The 20,463-nt window shown below is 39.3% G+C and overlaps 1 non-coding gene across 1 annotated transcript; it reads right to left on the bottom strand.

The window, feature by feature from the left end:
* Positions 1–15,125: 15,125 nt before the first annotated feature.
* Positions 15,126–15,232, bottom strand: LOC127078005 (small nucleolar RNA R71). The gene has a single exon (XR_007787758.1). It is a non-coding gene; the product is annotated as a small nucleolar RNA R71 (small nucleolar RNA).
* Between the last annotated feature and the right edge of the window lie 5,231 nt (positions 15,233–20,463).

Below are 20,463 nucleotides of genomic sequence, written 5' to 3'. Positions count from 1 at the left end.
GATGGGGTGTGTATTGGGACAGCATGACGAGTCTGGTCGAAAAGAGCATGCCATATACTACCTTAGCAAAAAGTTTACCGACTGTGAAATCAAATATTCGCAGCTTGAGAAAACTTGCTGTGCTTTGGCCTGGGCTGCTCGCCGACTGAGACAGTATATGTTGAACCATACTACCTTGTTGATTTCTAAGATGGATCCAGTGAAATACATATTCGAGAAGCCAGCTCTCACCGGAAGGGTCGCTCGTTGGCAAATGATTTTAACAGAGTATGATATTCAGTACACGTCACAGAAGGCCATCAAAGGGAGTATTCTGTCAGACTACCTTGCCGAGCAACCGATTGATGATTATGAGCCAATGAAGTTTGAATTCCCTGATGAAGACATCAAGTTCCTCAAGATGAAAGACTGTGAAGAGCCAGTTGTTGAGGAGGGACCTGATCCAAACGAAAAGTGGACTTTGTTGTTTGATGGGGCTGTCAATGCTAGAGGTAGTGGAATTGGCACTGTCATTACTACTCCGAAGGGTGCCCACATGCCTTTCACCGCTCGTTTGACTTTTGAGTGAACAAATAATGAAGCTGAGTACGAGGCCTGTATCTTGGGTATTGAGCAAGCCATTGATCTGAGAATCAAGACTCTGGACATCTTCGGAGATTCAGCTCTGGTGATCAATCAAGTGAATGGTGATTGGAATACTCTCCAGCCCACTCTGGTCCCCTACAGAGATTACACGAGAAGACTTTTAACTTTCTTCACAACGGTAAAATTGTATCATATACCTCGTGATGAGAACCAGATGGCAGACGCACTTGCTACTCTATCCTCCATGATCAAGGTAATTCGTTGGAACCATGCTCCCAGGATCGATGTGATGCGCCTTAACAGGGCCGCGTATGTGTTTGCTGCTGAACTGGTAGTCGATGACAAGCCCTGGTATCACGATATCAAGTGCTTTCTGAAGAATCAAGAGTACCCTGCAGGGGCATCCAACAATGACAGAAAGACTTTGAGAAGATTGGCAGGCAGTTTCTTCTTGAACAAAGACGATGTGCTGTATAAGAGGAACTTCGACATGGTTTTGCTCAGATGTGTGGACAGACACGAGGCGGACATATTAATACAGGAAGTTCATGAAGGTTCCTTCGGTACTCATGCCGGCGGACATGCAATGGCTAAGAAATTGTTGAGAGCGGGTTATTATTGGATGACCATGGAATCAGATTGTTTCAAGTATGCTCGGAAGTGTCATAAATGCCAGATTTATGCTGATAAGGTGCATGTACCGCCGAATCCTCTGAATGTGATGTCTTCGCCGTGGCCGTTTGCCATGTGGGGCATTGACATGATTGGAAAGATTGAGCCGACTGCTTCCAATGGGCATCGCTTCATCCTTGTTGCCATCGACTATTTCACCAAGTGGGTCGAGGCAGCGTCGTTCGCGAATGTCACCAGACATGTGGTTGCCCGTTTCATCAAGAAAGAAATCATTTGTCGCTATGGGATTCCCGAAAGAATCATTACTGATAATGGTTCTAATCTCAACAACAAAATGATGAAGGAGTTGTGTCAGAACTTCAACATTCAGCATCACAATTCTTCCCCTTACCGCCCTAAGATGAACGGAGCTGTTGAGGCGGCAAATAAGAACATAAAGAAGATTGTGCAGAAGATGGTCGTCACGTACAGAGATTGACATGAGATGCTACCCTTCGCCTTGCATGGGTACCGTACTTCAGTACGTACATCGACCGGGGCAACCCCTTACTCCCTTGTGTATGGTATGGAAGCAGTCCTACCTGTTGAAGTGGAGATCCCTTCTCTAAGAGTCTTGTTGGATATCAAGCTAGACGAAGCTGAATGGATTCGGACAAGGTTCAATGAGTTGAGTCTTATCAAAGAGAAGCGAATGGCATCCATTTGTCATGGGCAGTTGTATCAGAGTCGGATGAAGAGAGCCTTTGATCAGAAAGTGCATCCTCGTTGTTTCCAAGTCGGAGATTTAGTGTTGAAAAGGATCCTTCCTCCTCAGACAGATCGCAGGGGCAAGTGGACTCCTAACTATGATGGACCGTATATCGTCACCAAGGTTTTTGATGGTGGGGCTTTAATGCTTGCAACTATGGATGGTGAAAACTTCACTTCCCCTGTGAACTCAGACGCAGTTAAAAAATACTTCGCATAAAATAGACCCGCTGGACAGTAAAAAGAATAGTCCAGGCAAAAAATGGGCATCCCGGCGAACCAAGAAAATGAAATGGTTCGGGCAAAAATTAGGGACAAAAAAAAAAAAAAAAAGATCGTACACCCGGTAAGTTGAAAACCTGAAAAGGAAACTTAGGCAAAAATGGGTATCCCGGTGGATTGAAAACCCGAAAAGGGCGATCCAGGCAAAAGTTAGGGATTAAGCGAATGACTGCGTTCTGAGTAGTTCTAAATCTCATCTCGTGCCAATGACTAGAAATTTTTGAAGGATAGGAAACAGTCCAATCACTCTTTCAGAAGGCTGATTATCTGGAGGATCTTGAAGACGAGCAAGTCATAGCAGAATTGGAACCCAATAGAAATCCATTTCACATTGCCATTAGATTAATTTCTGTCTTTATCTATTGTGCGATTACCTCTTTCCAGGGATTGCTTCCTAATGTAAATGCCTATTCAGAGGCCATTCAATCAATAAAATCATGTTATTCAGTATATCTCTGTTTTCATTTTCATTTTACTGTTTTGTTTGCAAAAAATGACGTCCGAATTTTTGATAAACATTGCATCATGACACATAAGGGCTTTACAGGTACAGGCTTAATAAACATTTAAAATTGCTGTAAATTTTAAGTGCTTTGGATCGTCTATTCAGAACAGATACCCTCGGGGCATTTCCTTAAAATCCCCTGCAGATGATCGTGAATATCTTCCCCAGTGAAGTCGCCAACAGACGAATTCAGTGTCTTGACCCTGCAGAGCTGATCAGAGCGTTGGATTCTTCAATCCCCAGCAGTTTCTCACCACCGTACTTCCCCAAGCGGTTGTTTCAGGACATACACTCCCCAGTAGAGTTGACAGTGTCAGACTATATATCCCCAGCGGAGTTGACAGTGCCAGACTGTATCTTCCCAGCAGAAGTGGCTGCTCCTTAGAGTTCGATGCCAGATCGATAATCCCAATGCCAGATCCATGGTTTCTTTCCTTGAAGCAGAACCTCGGTACTGTATCAGTGTTTGCTCCCCCTCCTGAGTCATCTCTCGCAAATCGTGGTTGCCAGAACCATTGTAGCTTTCCTCAGCAGCAGGCTTCCAATGCCATTCTTTCCCCGATCAGAGTCTCGGTATGGCCAGAACACCGCATGGCTAGTCATCTCCCCACAGAGTTCTTTACGCTGTGCATCTCCAACAGCCTTGCCAGGGTCCAGAAGATGGTGATCATTTCTCCAGCAGATCCCTTGCCTCAGCTTGGTATTCTACCCAGCATTTCGCATCCCTGCATGTAGAATCATATTGCATTGCATCCTTCCAAATCGCGTAGCATTTCCATTTTCATGGAGCATTACGCCATTGAAAAATTCAAACATACGCATGTAAGCATAAAACATTCTCGGTATCCCAAGTGATAAGCTAGAAGTTGTTTCCAGTACTCAGACTGAAGATTGTTCATGACTTACCTTTGTTATCCCCAGCAAGTGTCATTGGCCCATGCGTCGCCTTTATTATCATTCCCTATTTCTGCCAATGCTGACAGGCATGAAATTTTCCGGTATCCAGACCGAAGTGGCATTCAAGCCAGTTTTCCGGTATCCAGACCGAAGTGGCATTCAGGCCAGTTTTCCGGTATCCAGACCGAAGTGACATTCAGGCCAGTGTTCCGATGTTCAGATCGAAGAAGTTTCCGACGTTCAGGTCGATGCAGCTTGTGGCATTCAGGCCAATTTTCCGATATTCAGATCGAAGTGGCATTCAGGCCAAGTCTTTCCGATGTTCAGATCGAAGAAGTTTCCGACGTTCAGGTCGATGCGACTTGTGGCATTCAGGCCAAGTCTTTCCGATGTTCAGATCGAAGAAGTTTCCGACGTTCAGGTCGATGCGACTTGTGGCATTCAGGCCGATTTTCCGATGTTCAGATCGAAGAAGTTTCCGACGTTCAGGTCGATGCAACTTGTGGCATTCAGGCCAAGTTTCCGATGTTCAGATCGAAATCCTTTCCAGTATTCAGACTGATGAGCGGCATTCAAGCCATGGTTATTTCTGTGTTACCATTTATTTTGGTATCCAGTTTAACATTCTTTTTCGATATTCAAACTGACTCTCACCGTACCAGACGAATTCTTCTTTCAAGACCACCTCTTTGCTGATTCTGACAGACATTGTTACTTCACTTCACTTCAGTGCAAATTTTTGGGCTTTTATTGTATTCAATCCCTTGATACCTCGAAAGTACGAAAACAACTGCCATCTTCTTTCCGAGTCTCATGTTGATTGAATAGGGGCAGCTGTAATACCCCAAAATTTACCCTTCATTTTTCCCGAAAAAAAAAAAAAAAAAAAAAAAAAAAAAAAAAAAAAAAAAAAAAAAAAAAAAAAAAACGAAAAAAAAAACGAAAAAAAATAAATAAAATAATTTAATTAATTAATTAATTAATTAATTAATTAATTAAATAAATAAATAAAATAAATAAATAAAATATAACAAATTATTTTGGACTTGGGTCTCCCTCATTTGAGCCAATTACCCACGAAAATCAGTCTATAAATACTGAAGTTTCAGTAGAGGAAAACACACTTGGAGTTACACTGGGAGATTCACTTGAGAAAAAGGGAGAGAAGCAAAATACTCTGAGGTTTCCTTGGAACAAAACACTGGACAAAACCTGAAGGGAAACCTACAAGCTACTCTGCAGCAACCTCCAGGCAACTCTGAAAGGTTCATTCTGACTCACAGACTTTCAGCTCAAGCAAACCCTGCCATTTGATTTTTCTTCTCCAATCAGGTTTGCCCTATATCCATCATCTTTATGCCTTTAATTTGAATGCTCTAAATATATGAGGTATTACGGGTGAATTTGATACCCTTTTGATGCATGTGTTTGACAAGAGGTTTAGGCCTCCTACCTTTGGTTGCTTTTTATGAGCTTTTAGTGAATTGAAAGGGCATGATTTATGTGATTACATTTTGATTTGAGGGCAACTCTTGGTTACCCTATTTTGTTTCACTAACCCTTTTGTTGAGTTTTTGTGAAGGCACATGACTTTTGCAGGGATAACTTGCGTGGTTTCCCACTTTATTTGTGGGAGACCCCCTGGAGGTTTCATTCCGATTACCTGTACTGACTCACTTTCTTTAATGGTGTTTAGCTTGGAAGGATCCCTGGGTTTCCCATTCCTTTAATTGCTGTAACTTCGCATCTTTATCCGTGTGGTAATTTTTTCCCTCTCTCATACTTTATCACTTTCTTAGCTGGAAGACCTCGATAGGAGGCAATGTTTGAGCCCCTTGGTGGCATTTTACTTTGAGATACATGTTTTGTGTTTTGTATTCATATCCCTGCAGGTAGCGCGGTTCCTTCGTCAAGGACTGCCTGTTTGCCCTCGAGCATCCCAAACCCTAAAACCCAAAGCAACACGTTTACTCCTTCTACTACAGGCGAGTAAGTCTCCAAAGGTCGAGCATCCGGTAGATTGCGTAGTGACGTCGTTCGTCCAAAACCCAATCCATAACCCCGTAGTTAGCCGAACTACGGCTTGCTCTGATTCTCATTCCAGATGAGATACGTAGGCATAAGACGCGATGTCTTAGCGAGCACACATCCCCCCAACTCATAGGTCAGCCGAGCTACGAAGACTCTGATTCTCATATTCAGATGAGATACGTATGCAGTGGATGCGACATCCGCGCGAGTCATTTCTCTTAACCTTTTTAGTAAATAAACACGTTAGGTAAACCCACACCCTTTAGACAAAAAACTACAAAAGTGGATCCCGTAGAGTACTACGGATGCGTAGGGGTGCTAATACCTTCCCTTCGCATAACCGACTCCCGAACCCAAGATTTGGTTGCGAGACCTTGTCTTTTCCTTTCCTCTTTTCAGGTTTACTTCGAGCGTTTCCTTTCCCTCCTTTGGGATGAATAACGCACGGTGGCGACTCTTCTGTCTTTTTCTTTCGCCGGTTGTTTTTTTCGCGCACTGTATTTTTCAGGTTGCGACAGATACCCTCACCAAGACTTGATATAAGAGGACCCCAAAATAAGTCGAGCATAAATAAATATGCTCTTTTTTTTTGCACTTAACAAAAATGAAAATGAAAATGAAATAAGATCCACAAGTGTTTTAAAATAATTTGAACTAAATAGAGCGTATAAAATGGTTAAGGTAATCAAGAAGTTATGAAGAATGGAATAAAATGACAATTATAAATTAAAACAAATGAATTTAAAAAAATGTAAATGCCAAAGATTGAACCTATGACTTGGTGGGAAATAGAAGATGTTTCAACCACTAGGTCATGAACGATAAACTAGAAACCAAACACATCCACTAATACAAGATACAAAAATTATTCTTTTTTTAAAAAAAATAAAATAAATAAGAAAACAATTAGGCCATTTGTTATGATAGTGGAGCGTTGGGGATTGGGTCGGACCCGACTCGGTGTTCTTGTTATTAACAAACAAAATTTGAAACCCTAAACCTAACAAACACGGCCGCTTCACAATAATTAGGAGAAAAAATGCCAAAAACGAAATTTTATTTCTCCCTGCAAAAATCGGCCATGAACAAACCCAATACTCTCTATCTGCTTACACACAATCTCAATCTTCTTCCCTTCTCACTTCCGATTCAACAAAAGTAAAACTCCACTCACGAATCCGGATAACTCTCACGTTTCCGACTATACCACTCATGAATCCGGCCAAACCTCTCACAAACCTGGCCATGGCGCTCACAAATCCGGCCATGGGCTCGCGAATCCGGCCACGGCGCGGCTGTCACTTATGAATCTGACGACGGTTCTCTCCTTACCACACAAACGCGTGGCCGATGCAAATAAGAAGGACATGACAAAACGAAACAGAGGTACGGTTTTGAAACAAACCACATCACAGTGGAAGGGGATCAAAAGCGGAAATGAAGGAACATACCTTGATTCGACGGTAACCGTAAGTCACTTCTCTCCTCCTTGCTTGATCTCTGAAAATCCACTTGTTTAGTAACAATGTGATACTTTATTTTTGTTGATGGTTTTTGTGGTATCAATGTTAATTTTTGAAAGGTGTAGTTATTTTGTTGGTGGTCTTGCTGTTGTTGTTCTTTGCTGAGATTTTTTTCTGTTTTTGTTGGATTACCATGAATGGATGATTTCGAATTCTGTTGTTTATGTGTGTGAACTGAATGGATTGTTGAGAATAAATTTTTTCCAACTCTGTAATTTCAAAAAATAAGATCCTTTTTATACTGTGATTTTCTAGGGTTTACACAGAGGTAAGGATTGGTCCTTGCTGTCAAATTTATGCAATTGGTAGTGGGTTCCAAAATTCTTTCTTAGAGGACAAGCACTGCCTTAACATTTTAGTGAAAATTCATGCTTTGTCTTAAAAAGTAATGTACTGCTATTCGCTTTTCTGCTTGGTTTTTGTTTGCCTTTGTATTCTTTCCCAATTCATGCTAACTTGATATTATTTTTCTGTTGCAATAGGACAAAAATTCTGCTTCAAGTCACTTGTCCAAGTTGATACTAAGGTTGATGAGTTGAAAAATGGCCTCACACATAATACACAATAGTCAAGAAAGCAAGTTTTAAGGGGTTCCATACTTGGACATGTTTTCTTTTTTTAAATGTAATTTGTTACTGTAAAAAAAAATTGTACCTTATTATAATGTAAAAACTTATTTCTATATTTTCTGAATTTTTTCTATTTTTGTGATGTAGAAGACAAATAAAATTAAATGTAACTATTTTTTTTTTTAATTTTAAGATAGAGCAATGACATTTATTTACAAAATGTGACCAAATATTTTACTTAAATCCAATTAAGAGAATCAAAATAATTTTTTTTAACAAACTTTAATTATTATTATTACTACTACTCAACATAAAAAATCTCTTGCTATAACCTGAGAACAATACCATGACAAGACCATTAGAACCTAATTTTTGAGAATGCAAAAATATAACTCTAAATAATTAAAGTTAAACCCACAAGCACCCAATGTAATGCAACAAGTATCGATTATGTGCATGTAGTGTATGATAGAAAACTTATAAAAAACAAATGTATGAATGACATGGTAACTGAAAATCTTATTATAAATATGAATGCTTATGAATGAAAATCCTTTTTTTTTGTGAATTGGTAAATAGAAAAAAAAAGTTCTAATGAAAATTAAATAAATGTCATTGAAATGAAATTAAGAAAAAGGAATAATTTATGAATATGAATGCTTATGAATGATGATCATGTTTTTTTATGTGAATTGGTAAATAGAAAAAAATTCTAATAAAAATTAAATAAATGTCATTGAAATGAAATTAAAAAAAAGAATAATTTATGAATATGAATGCTTATGAATGATGATCCTATTTTTTTTTTATGTGAATTGGTAAATAGAAAAAAAATTCTAATGAAAATTAAATAAATGTCAGTGAAATAAAGAAAATGGAATAATTTATGTCAATGAATGGATGCGAATTGATAAATACAGATGCTTGAAATGTAAATGAATGCCTTTAGGCAGGGCAAAATTTAGGGTATGACAGTTGCCCCTATTTAAATATCTTTACCAGATGGCATGAGTGATGATAATCCTCATGGTATCCAAAGTGAAAGGTATTTAAATACAAAAGACCCAATTTTTTCCCCTATATGTGATGACACGCCGTGCTATGAGTTGAAGGACCTCTTTTTGGTTTGCTGGGGATATGATGGACCATAGCGTGATTTTTATGATGGATGATGAACAGACCTGTGGGGAATGATGAGAATAAGGTAGCGGTATTTCATAGGAAATGTCAAAGGCAATGAGTGGAGACTCATTGGGGATGATAATTTTCTAGGGAAAAGACACTAGGGAACATCCAAAGTACAATTTATCAATAGGTTCAGACCTGACCTGATACTTTAGAATGTATTTGACAGTTCTTGATATTTCTCATAAGAAATATTCAAAGTATGTTTTATCAAATAAGTTCAAACATGATCTAACCCTTTAGAATACTTTTGACAATTCTGGGGATCTCTTATAAGAAATATATCCAATCAAAGACTTTGGAGATTTCTAACATAAAATTTACCCAAAATAACAAGATAGACGGGGGTCTTCTTACGAGAAGATTATCCATATAACACATTGGAGTTTTCTTACTAGAAAATCATCCACACAAACTAGATTAGGAGTCTTCTTATAAGAAGATCATCCATGCAAAAAGGGTACGATGATTCTTTACAAAGAAATCAATCAAAACCAAACATCATTGGAGTTTTCAACAAGAATAACATCCAAGCTTCTGGGAATTCCTAAAATGAAAAGTCACTCATGACTTTCTAGGAACCATCAGGAAAAACAGGGTGATCAAACTCTCTGTATATGCCAATAATTATACTTGGACCGTAAGCAATGGATTACAACCAGCTTCTAACGGATTGGTGACAACTTCAACTGAACTTCAAAATGGTGTTGGCAACAATCAAACTTCAGGTACCAATCATGATTGGATTTTCAAACAGAGTGCCAGTTATAACTGGACTTTTTAGAGAAAACCAACAACAATTGATTTTTTAAGACCAAAGTGCCAGTTAATATTGGACTCTAAATAAACTCCAATGACCAAGAGATTTTGAAAAGATACCAGTAACCACTGGGTTTTTGATGATAATGCCGGTAACAACTAAATTTTGGAGATGCCAATGACAATTGAACTCTTGAAACGATACTAGTGACAACTAGATTTTAAGGGTACCAAATAACAATTGGATTTCTGATAAGATATCAGTGACAACTGAACTTGACATACCAATAACAATCGAAGTGGAAATAACACCAGTGACAACTGGACCTTACGGGATGCCAATGATGATTGGACTTTGGATGGAGTGCTAGCGACAAATGGTCTTTGGGTCAAGAGATAACAATCAATGAAGAGACTTAAGGGGTAACACAAATGAGTACAAAGTACATTTCGGCTATGCCTGATTTAATTTTTGTTTTATGCATGATATATGAATGATCATGATATGCAATGCTGACAATAGGCAGACTGGGAGTTTGTAGGGACTGTTTATAGAGATTCTGATTCCTCAACACCAATAACTCAAACCCGTACAAGTAATAGGCGTATCCAGAGGAGAATCTATCAAGATTGACAGTTATAAATAACCAAAGGCCCATCCTTCTAGAGGATTAATAAATTGTGTTCCATGGAGATTTGTGTTGGTGATCCAAGAGTATTTATGCAATCTTGAGACTTTCGAAAAAACAAATGATTTTCTCTTGATTTTCACATATATCAAAGTAACTTTGTTCCTTTCACTAAATTTCAAATTCTTTTCAAGTTTCAAAATTTCATTATTAACAAAAAAATGACACTTTGCAAAACAAAGAAAAACATAGAAGAGCACAATTAACAATGATTGATAGGAAAAGCTTGTATTTTATTCAAGAATGGTAGCACACAAATGGCGTAGCTCCATGGAATGTTACAATTTTGAAAATGGAAATAAGGAAAAGTTTACGTTGAATTTAGTGACCACTAATATCCCTAATAGATATGATTCCCCGAAACCTTGCTTCTAAGGGGAGTAACTGGATTGATCTTCCGCCTCGGATTCTTTTGTGTCAATCAGTAACAACTGATGCAGTTTATGCCTTTTGCCCCTAACTTTTGCCTGGATCGCCCTTTCGGGTTTTCAATCCACCGGGACGCTTTTTTTTTTTTGCCTAAGTTGCCCTTTCAGGTTTTCAACTTAGCGAGCTATCATTTTTTATTCATCCCTACCTTCTGCCTGGATCACCCCTTCGGGCTTTTGATCCACCGGGATACCTTTTTTTTTGCCTAAATCGCTCTTTCAGGTTTTTGACTTAGCGGGTTTTTATTAGGCATAGTATTTTTTAACTGCATCAGAGTTCACGAGGTGTGAAAGCTCTTCATCATCCATAGTTGTGAGAATCAAGGCACCTTTGGAGAAGGCTTTCTTCACAACATATGGGCCTTCATAATTGGGAGTCCACTTCCCATGTGAGTCCTTGTGTAGTGGCAAGATCTTCTTGAGCACGAGGTCTCCTTCTCTGAATTCCCGAACACGTACTTTCTTGTCAAAAACCCTCTTGAGCTGTTTCTGGTATAATTGTCCATGGCACAAAGAAGTCATTCGCTTCTCATCTATGAGGTTTAACTGATCAAATCTATTTTGAATCCATTCAGCCTCTTCTAGCTTGGTCTCCATCAAGATTCTCATTGAAGGTATGTCCACTTCAATTGGGAGAACCACTTCCATCCCATATACCAAAGAGAATGGGGTTTCCCCTGTTGAAGTGCGGACGGAAGTCTGATATCCATGCAGTGTCTTCTTGATGTTTTTATTAGCGGCTTCAACAACGCCATTCATCTTTGGACGATATGGTGAAGAGTTATTGTGCTCAATCTTGAAGCTTTCGCATAGTTCTTTCATGGTCTCATTATTCAGATTCGTCCCATTATCTGTAATGATCCCGCTTGGAACTCCATAACAGCAAATAATCTCTTTCTTGAGGAACCGTGTCACCACTTGTTTTGTCACATTAGCATAAGAGGCGGCTTCTACCCATTTGGTAAAGTAATCAATGGCAACCAGGATGAAGCGGTGACCATTGGAAGCTTTAGGCTCGATGGAGCCAATCATGTCGATGCCCCACATGGAGAAAGGCCAAGGTGACGTCAAAACATTTAGTAGGGTCGGAGGCACGTGTACCTTATCAACATAGATTTGGCATTTATGACATTTTCTAGCATAATTGAAGTAGTCGGATTCCATGGTCAACCAGTAATAACCAGCTCTCAAAATCTTCTTGGCCATGGCATGCCCATTAGCATGAGTTCCAAAGGATCCTTCATGAATCTCCTTGATCAACAGGTCCGCTTCATGTCCATCCCTGCATCTGAGCAGAATCATGTCGTGGTTTCTCTTGTATAACACACCATTGCTTAAGAAGAAATTGGATGCTAACTTCCTCAATGTTTTCTTGTCAAGGGTTGCTGCATCTATCGAATATTCTTGGTTTTGCAAAAAGCATTTGATGTCGTGAAACCAAGGTTTACCATCGGCTTCCTCTTCAACCGGCTGGCAGTAGGCAGGCTCAACTTTCCGCTCTATCTGAATGAGAGGCGCTTCATTATGGAATCTAACTTGGTACATTGAAGCCAACATAGCCAAAGAATCAGCAATTTGGTTCTCAGTTCTCGGGATATGACGGAAAGTGATTTCGTCAAAGTATTTTATTAGTTCCATGACATAGGCACGATATGGGATCAACTTGGTATCACGGGTTTCCCATTCGCCTTTGACTTGGTATATCACCAAGGCTGAGTCTCCATATACTTCGAGGATTTTGATTCAGAGGTCAACTGCTGCTTCAATGCCTAGGATGCACGCCTCATATTCTGCTATATTGTTTGTGTAATCAAAACACAACCTTGTTGTGAAAAGACTGTATCCACGATTCGGATTTAATAGAACAGCCCCTACGCCATGCCCCATGTAATTGGAGGACCCATCGAACATGAGCTTCCACCGAGATCCGGATTCCGGTCCTTCATCAGGTCCTGGGATTTCATAATCTCTTACTACCATAATGTCTTCATCAGGGAAGTCAAATTTCAACGACTGGTAATCTTCAACAAGCTGGTGTGCCAGGTAATCAGATAACACGCTTCCTTTAATGGCTTTCTAGGATACATACTGGATGTCATACTTGATAACACTGCAATTTACCGTATTTTCGACTCCGATTTCACATTCATTCTAGTTGTTTTATTGTTATTTTGTTGTGTTATTGCTATGTTTTCCTTTGTTTTCAGGTTTTTACTTTAATCGGAGCCCCGATCGAGAAAGGAGTGAAAAAGAGCTAAAAACCCTAAAATTCAGCATTTTGTACTTGTGGCCTACCCCATGGCTGGCGCCATAGACCCTGCCATGACGTGTCCAAGATCAACTTCCCTCAACTTCCACGTTCCCCACTACTTCCACTAAGGCGCCTCAGTTTGGCCTTGTGGCGGGCGCCATGGCCTTGTGGCGGGCGCCACAAGAGGAAAAGTTTTCCATCCCATTTTCAAGTTGAAGGGCATCCTTGTCATTTCCATCTTTTTACTTGCTTATAAATAGAAACTCGAAATCACTTTTACAATCATCCAATCTTAGAGCAGAGGCAAACTCATAGCAACTTTGTTCCACTTAGGCATATATTCAGTATTTTAAAGTGGTAATCGCTTCGCATTGGAGTGTTACCACAATTGTGTAATCAAGTCTGTGATAGAGTCTGTAATCGAGTTTGGAGCACTTTGGAAGGAAGTTAATCCTGCTGCCATTTTCATTTTCGCTTTGCAATTTTATTCAACCCTCCGATTGGAGCAGGTTTTTATTACTTGTCTTTATCTTATTTATTTTCCCGCACTCGCTTTAAATTATTTATTTTCTCGCACTCGCTTTACTTTGTTTATTTTCTCGCACTCGCTTTAAATTATTTATTTTCCGCACTCGCACTACTTTTATTTGCTTTCCGCACTCGCACTACTTTTATTTAAATTAATGCACTTTTACTTTACCATGTCTAACTAAATTTATAAGGTTAGAATGTAAGGATCATAATTGATCCCATAATCCGTACAATTGTTCGTAGAAACACTTAAGGGCTATTTTAACTTTCAACTTAAGTTTTCCCGCACTTCAATTCCGTTGGGTAAGATCGAAAGCCGTCCAACGTCTATCTAAACTTAATTGTTTTTAACTATTTCAAAAACAGCGAAAGTGCTTTGTCTAGTTCATTAGGAGTTTTTAATTTAAGAAGAAAAGAGATTTTAAAACTATTTTCGGACGCGTTTATAAGTTTAGAGTCTGGTTAGTGAGAACCTCTTTTGGTTAAGAAATCCAGGTTATAATAGTTTTCAACTTAGTCAAGATACTATATTTCTTAAAAATAGGTTTACTACTCTAACGCAATGCGCGCCTTTTTATAAGTGACAATAAGAGGGTTGATTAGGGAGTACAACTCGGTTCTGAATACGCGAAAGCGACAGTTCCTGTTAAATTAGTTCTTTTCAAAGTAGGAAACACTGCCCATAAGTAATTCTATTAGCAAGTACTTGGATTATTAATCGATTACGTGAATTACATTCGACCCTGTCCTTATTAATTAAACTTTATTCAACACTTTACTTTTCATTGCACACTCCAAAAACACCTATTTTGATTGCCTTTGATAAACACCATCACAATAGATAACGATAGATTGACACTTGGTCTCTGTGGATTCGACAATCTTTTATATTACTCTGACGCGTTTGTATACTTGCGAAACCCCGCATCAAGTTTTTGGAGCCATTGCCGGGGACCAATTTTGTCAAATTTCATTTCCCTGTTGTTATATCGTTTAGACTTAGGCTATTTCCCGCTGGTCAACGCGAAGAACTAGCAGCACCGGAAGTTTAAGCTTAGTATATCCTCTGGCGGAACCTGAACGTTACGCTCGCGCACGTTTATTCTTTCATAGAATTAAGAGAGTTATGGCCGAAGATCAAAACCAAAGACCTCTTAAAGATTTCGCTCAACCATCAAATGAAGAACCTAGTTCTAGTATAGTAAACCCAACCATCCCAGCTAATAATTTTGAACTTAAACCATCCCTGTTGCAACTAGTGCAACAGAGACAATTCGTGGGTCTCGCTACTGAGAACCCAAACCAACATTTAAAAATATTTCTTCAATTAGCATACACTTTTAAAACCAATGGAGCTTCTCCTGAGGCAATACGTTTAAGATTATTTCCTTTTTCCCTCAGAGATAAAGCCCTATCATGGTTAGATTCCCTTCCACCCAATTCCATTACGACATGGGATAACCTTAGAAGAGTTTTTCTTGCTAGATATTTTCCCCCGAGTAAAACCGCCGTTCTTCGAAACCATATAACTAGATTTACCCAAAACCAAGGAGAATCGATGTTCGAAGCTTGGGAGAGATATAAAGAGTTGTTACGAGCATGCCCACATCATGGTTTAGAAAATTGGTTAATCATTCAAACCTTCTATAATGGACTTCATTACAACACAAAGATGACCATCGACGCTGCCACAGGCGGTGCTCTGATGAACAAACCTTATCCTGAAGCTAGTGCCCTCATCGAAGATATGGCTCAAAACCATCAATCATGGGGAGTCGAACGAGCGACAGTTGAGAAGAAGGAAGCCCAAGGAGGAGTGCATGAACTAAGCTCTATAGACATGATGCAAGCTAAAATGGACGCATTAGCCCTCAAAGTCGAGCATATGTGCATAAACTCGAATACTGTAGCCGCAGTTTCGTCGGATTATGAGATATGTGGAACCAAAGGACACCAATCTGCAGAATGCAGTCTATTAAACGAAACCCACTCTGAGCAAGTGAACTACACCCAAGGGAACCCATATTCGAATACTTATAACCCTGGATGGAGGAATCACCCGAACTTCTCCTATAAAAACAATAACCCTATTCAAAATAATGCACCTCCGAGACCTAGTTATCAAGCCCCTAGATCAAATCAACCTATGGAACCTGTACCACCAAAGCCGAGCCTTGAAAAAATTATGGAAAATTTTATCATCGCTCAAACCCAACAAAACAAGGAGTTCATGAACCAAAACATTCATGTTAACGAATTGATTACTCAGTTAGGAACCAAGGTTGACCAAATAGTTACTCATACTAAGATGCTTGAAACCCATATCTCTCAGGTAGTTTTAAACCAAGCCCCTCAGACTACACCTGGAGGATAATTCCCTGGACAACCTCAACAAAATCCGAGAAGACAAGCCAATGCCATTACCCTACAAAGTGGGAACGCTTATGATGAGCCACCAAACCCTAGATTGAGTGAACCCAAAACTTCTAAGGAATGTACCAAACCCACAGACGAAGTAAAGGAACCAGAGGAATCTGAAAACCAGGAAGGTCGAGAAAAAGGAGAAGAACCTAAAGATAAAACTTACGTACCACCCCCGCCATATAAACCACCTATACCATATCCGCAAAGACTCAAACAAACCCAGATCAATAAACAGTATCAAAAATTTATTGAAGTTATAGAAAAACTTCATGTAGAAATCCCTTTCACAGAAGCCATCACCCAAATACCTTCTTATGCAAAGTTTCTCAAAGACATCCTTACCAACAAATGTAGACTTGACGATCCGAAGCCTTTGGAATGTAATGCTATTTCCGAGGACAAATTAGCAAAGAAAGATAAAGACCCAGGAAATTTCTCCATTCCTTGTCTTTTGGGTAATCATGTCATCAAAAAAGCTTTTCTAGACTTAGGAGCTAGTGTGAGCCTAATGCCTTTAGCAGTTTGTGAGAGGTAAAACTTAGGAGAATTACAACCCACTAAGATGTCACTTCAATTAGCCGATAGATCTGTTAAATATTCGATAGGCATTTTAGAAGATGTTCCTGTTAGGATAGGTCAGTTATTTATCCCTACTGATTTTGTTGTCATGGACATCAAAGAGGACAATGATATACCAATCCTTCTAGGTAGACCATTCTTATCGACTGCAGGAGCCATAATAGATGTCAAGAAAGGAAAGTTGACATTTGAGGTAGGTGATGAGAAAATAGAATTTATACTTTCAAAATTTCTTATGGCACCTGTGATGGGAGACTCATGTTATGCCTTAGATATCATTGATGAATGTGTTAGAGAATTAGAACAAAAAGAAATTATAAAAACAATCAAGTTACCATCAACTCTCATAAGGGAAGATGATAACTTTAAGAAACCCTACGTCGATGATAACCTTTACGAATGTTTATCCCTTACTCCAGATCATATGCCATGCCCTAAGAAACCAACCTTAGAACTTAAGGAACTTCCTAAGAACCTGAGATATGAGTTCCTCGATGAAAAGATGAACCGTCCAGTTATAGTTAGTGCTACCTTGAGCCAAGAGGAAACGAACCAACTTTAAGACGTTTTACGAAGATATCCCTCAGCCTTAGGATATAATATCTCTGACCTGAAAGGTATAAGCCCATCCGTATGCATGCATCGGATTTCGCTCGAAGAAGATTCAAAACCCTCCAGAGAACATCAGAGAAGAATAAACCCTATAATGAATGATGTCGTTAAAAAGGATGTTTTTAAGTTACTTGAGGCAGGTATAATCTACCAGATCTCGGATAGTAAGTGGGTGATCCCTGTGCATGTGGTACCTAAAAAGGGAGGCATCACAGTCGTGCAAAACGACAAAGGCGAACATGTAGCAAAACGTTTAGAAGGAGGATGTCGGATGTGTATAGACTATAGAAAATTAAATAAAGCAACTAGGAAGGATCATTTCCCTTTACCATTTATAGACCAAATGTTGGAGCGTCTAGCCAGACACTCTTACTTCTGCTATCTAGATGGATACTCTGGATTCTTCCAAATACATATCCACCCCGAAGATCAAGAAAAAACTACCTTTACATGCCCTTATGGAACTTTTGCCTACAGACGAATGCCATTCGGCCTCTACAATGCCACAACTACTTTCCAGCGCTGCATGATGTCAATCTTTGTAGATTACCTAGATGGTATCATGGAAGTGTTTATGGATGATTTCTCAGTTTGCGGATTTGATTTCTGTAATTGTCTTGCTAACCTTGAGAAAATCCTGGAGAGATGCGTGGAGGTGAACCTCATGCTAAACTGGGAAAAATGTCATTTCATGGTAACCGAAGGAATAGTTTTAGGACATATAGTTTCCGAAAAAGGTATAGAGGTAGATAAAGCTAAAATAGAAGTTATAGAAAACCTAAAACCACCAAAAACCATCAGAGAAGTCCGAAGCTTTCTTGGACACGCTGGATTCTACCGGCGTTTTATTAAGGACTTATCCAAAATAACTAAACCTTTAACTGGACTTTTAATGAAAGATGCTGAATTCATTTTCGATGAAAAATGTAATGACGCATTTAATCTTTTAAAGCAAGCGTTAGTATCAGCACCTATTATGAGACCGCCTGATTGGTCAGAACCTTTTGAGATAATGTGCGATGCTAGTGATTATGCAGTTGGAGCCGTTCTAGGACAAAGGAAAGATAAAAAATTACATGCCATCTATTATGCCAATAGAACCCTAGATGCTGCCCAACTTAACTACGCAACAACTGAAAAAGAATTACTCGCTGTAGTTTTCGCTATAGACAAATTTAGATCTTATCTAGTAGGAGCAAAAATTATAGTTTACACCGATCATGCTGCCATTCGTTACCTATTAAGTAAAAAAGATGCCAAGCCCAGGTTACTCCGATGGATTCTATTACTACAAGAGTTTGATTTAGACATAAGAGATAAAAAAGGCACTGAAAATGTAGTAGCCGATCACCTTTCTAGGCTAGAACATCTAAAACCAGAACTAGTACCCATAAATGATGATTTCACCTATGATAGACTGATAGCTAGAGTAGAAACCATTGAAGATAATAACCTAGATCCTTATGAGCACCCGTAAAATTCCTTACCAATAAGTAACGTACCCTGGTATGCAGACTTCGTTAATTACCTAGCTGCTGATATAGTACCCCCTGATCTTGACTACCACCGTAAGAAGAAATTCTTCCACGATGTGAGAAACTTCTATTGGGACGAACTGCTCCTTTTCAAAAAGGGTAAAGATGGCATTTTCCGCCGTTGCGTTCCGGAAGAAGAGGTAAATAGTATTATCGAGCATTGTCATTCTGCACCTTATGGTGGACATGCGAGCACCTCTAAGACATACGCCAAGATTCTTCAAGCTGGCCTATTCTGGCCTACAATGTGGCGTGATGTCTATGCTTGCATTGTCAAATGTGATAGATGCCAACGCACTGGAAACATTTCAAGGCGTGATGAAATGCCTCTAAGAAACATTCAGGAAGTAGAACTCTTTGACGTACGGGGTATATATTTCATGGGACCTTTCCCACCATCCTTAGGAAACAGGTATATCTTAGTAGTTGTAGACTATGTGTCTAAGTGGATTGAAGCAATAGCTGCACCCACAAACGACACTAGGGTAGTAATCAAACTATTTAAAAACTATATATTCCCTAGATTTGGAACACCACGTTTAGTCATAAGCAATGGAGGATCACACTTTATATCGAGAATATTTGACAAACTTTTAGGAAAATATGGAGTTAGGCATAGAGTAGCAACACCATACCACCCACAAACTAGTGGCCAAGTAGAAGTATCTAATAGGGAGATAAAACAAATCCTAGAGAAAACTGTTTCTATTTCTAGGAGAGACTGGTCTCAGAAGCTTCAAGAAGCATTATGGGCCTATAGAACCGCTTTCAAAACCCCTATAGGAACTACTCCTTATCCACTAGTTTATGGAAAATCCTGTCACTTACCGTTCGAATTAGAGCATAAGGCCTATTGGGCCATTAAAACTTTGAATTTAGACTACCTAGCCGCTGGAGAAAAGCGTACCCTAGACATTCATAAACTAGAAGAACTTAGGCAATCTGCCTACGAGAATGCAAAAATATATAAAGAGAGGACAAAAGCCTATCACGACAAAAGAATAGTAAAGAAAAACTTCAATATAGGCGATCTTGTTCTCCTTTTCAACTCTAGGTTACGACTCTTCCCTGGAAAGCTACGTTCAAGATGGACTGGTCCTTTCGAAGTATCCAAGATTCTGAGATCCGGAGCCGTAGAAATCAAGAAAGAAACCTGTAGTCCATTCATTGTAAATGGACAAAGACTGAAGCTCTACGAAGGAGGAGACATTCCAGCATACTACTCAAGCCACACCCTGATTGATCCACCAATCCCTACTACTACAGGTGTATAAATTCTAATCGTCAAGCTAATGACGTTAAACAAGCGCTGCGTGGGAGGCAACCTATGGTTTTTCTTTCATTTTACTTTTTCGCATTTATTTACTTTTATTTTTATTTTATTTTATCATATTTTGCATCGAGACTAAAAATTTGAATGGTTTGCATTTCAGGATCACTTTCTTAACTTTTACAGGATGCAGGATTTCGATGACATGCACGTGGCCTATAGAGACAATGCTCGGAGAGAGCACTACATTGCCCTGTATCAGCGCCCTATGGCACCCACACGTTATCCTGATCAGCACTGTATAGAGGCACTGGGTATCGAGCCGAGTATCCGATTCCTTAGCCACCAGCTTCACTGGGACGAGTTTGCTGATGACTTGAGTAACACCTACAGGAACCTGACATTGGAATTCCTGAGTTCATTCGACT

This window comes from Lathyrus oleraceus, chromosome 4 (genome assembly GCF_024323335.1).
Source record: "Lathyrus oleraceus cultivar Zhongwan6 chromosome 4, CAAS_Psat_ZW6_1.0, whole genome shotgun sequence".
Taxonomy (NCBI): domain Eukaryota; kingdom Viridiplantae; phylum Streptophyta; class Magnoliopsida; order Fabales; family Fabaceae; genus Lathyrus; species Lathyrus oleraceus.
This window is presented reverse-complemented; position numbering and strand designations above follow the sequence as displayed.